Here is a 2,234-nt window from a genome sequence, read left to right on the forward strand (position 1 = left end):
TGCATAATTACACTCAGAAAAAAAAAAAGCCTTCTTCTCATTATCAAGACCCTAAAACTAAGTTATCATTTGTGTGTGTGTGTGTGTGTGTGTGTGTGTGTGTGTGTGTGTGTGTGTGTGTGTGAGAGAGAGAGAGAGAGAGAGAGAGAGAGAGAGAGAGAAGAGAGAATATGCCTGAAGATGCCAGAGGCATAGCATGTTCCTGAAGTGAGAGTTATACTGGTGGTTATGATGTGAGCTACTTGATGAACATGTTGGTAACCAAACTCAGGTCCTCTGGAAAAGCAGTGCACTTTTACACACTAAGCCATATCTTCAGCCAGTTATCTCTGTGCACTGAACTTCTTGTTTGTGGTATAGGAACCACAAACCCTAAAAACTATATTTTTCCCATACTTTCTACTTGACTTTAATGATGAAAGTATACACTGTATTAGTCTATTGACTACCAATTACTCAAGATGCATGTTAGATTATCAGGACCTGAGCAGAACACACAAGTTAATATTTACATTTGTGTTTCTTTCTATGCCCATCACAATGAACTGTAGGCCATGCACAGTGAGTTGAAGTCAACAAGAAACTAGTCTTTCAGTATACTGATCACACACAATGGACACAGGCAAAGCTACCAGTAAGGAATCTAATGGCTGATGGTAGTCATTAATTCTTGCCCAAAAGTGGGGGGGGGGCTGAAAAACTGGGGTTTTTTTTTGTTTGTTTGTTTTTGTTTTGTTGTTTTCTTAAAACACTACAGAAAGTACTCTGGATTGTATAGACAATCATAAAGATGAGTGGACAGAATGCCCAATAAGGTTAAACAACAGCCTGTCTTATTTTAAAGCTCATTTCTTAAAAGTTATTTTATCAAGTACTTGGTACAGTGTTGCTTTAGGGTATATTTATAAAGGACATTGAAGTTCTCTATGAATATAAGCATTATCTCCTGTGTCCCTTGCCCCCACCAGGAGGTAGACTAAACCTTGGCTCTCTTGCCTGAGGATGAAAAGCTACGGAACTGGCTGGCCAGGACCTCTCCTCCACTGGCTTTTCTCTATCAGGTACTCTATCATAAACTGAATGGAACAGAGACACTTGGAAGCAAGAGTTGTTGTTGTCATATATTTGCTTTTGATTATGTCTCCACAGAGAACTGAATGAGTTTGACAAAATGTGATTCTCGAGAGAATGGTGTCAGCCAGGCAGGGTGGTGGCTCATGTCTAGCCTTTCTGTACAAGGAGGAGGAGCGAAGAGGAAGACCATGAATGAGAGGCCAGCCTAGGCTAAAGCAGCATATGTTCCAAGTGAACCTATTGGGCAAGAGATGAGATGACTCTCTCTCTCTCTCTCTCTCTCTCTCTCTCTCTCTCTCTCTCTCTCTCTCAAACATGAAAAAAGAAAACAAAAAATATGTTTAAAAATTTATCAAGAAGCATCCAGGGCAAGATATGATGGTATGTGTCCTTAACCTTGGCACTTGGGAGGCAAAGACAGGCAGATCTCTGAGGGTTCAAGGCCAGCAGGTCTACACACAGGGTTCTAAACCAGCCAGGGGTAATAATGAGACTGTATTCAATTATGTATCTCAACCAAACCAACCAACCAAAGAACCCTGCAAAGTTTGCATTGGCCATTTTAAAGTAAGATAGAACTGTACTTGAAAATTTTTTAAGGGCAGAGATTGTTTTATCTATCATACTGTATCATACTGTATCATACTGTATTACTTCAGACCACAGATGGACATAATCAGTTGTCTGAGGTCTTGTTTGCTTAATAATGGATAGGTATTTCCAAACAGGCCCATCTCTTCTTACTGAAAACTGCTGTCTAGCAAATGTTAACTTATGGTATTATACTGAGGCAGACCTGAGTTTTACATTTCTACTGGCTATGGCATTTTTTAAACTTATTTACCACAGTTAGCATAATATGTGATCAGCCACAAATACTTTTTGAAAATAACTAAGGAGGTGTATTTGCTTGTTATTTCATTTTGCTTAATACGATGCTCCATGATTATGTCTTGCTTTGGAAACCCTTGGTTTTATTCTAAAAAGAAATCTTCCCCACTAATATCTCATTCCACTTGAAACTTATATCGGTATGGAATGTGCATTCAGTCTGTCTCGAGCTACAGATTCAGATACAGCATAAGCCACGCTTCTGACAGAACAATGTTGAGGCAAGGGTTCAGGGTACACAGGTCCATAAACATGAAAGTTACAAGCTG

The sequence above is a fragment of the Rattus rattus genome, chromosome 3 (genome assembly GCF_011064425.1).
Source record: "Rattus rattus isolate New Zealand chromosome 3, Rrattus_CSIRO_v1, whole genome shotgun sequence".
Taxonomy (NCBI): domain Eukaryota; kingdom Metazoa; phylum Chordata; class Mammalia; order Rodentia; family Muridae; genus Rattus; species Rattus rattus.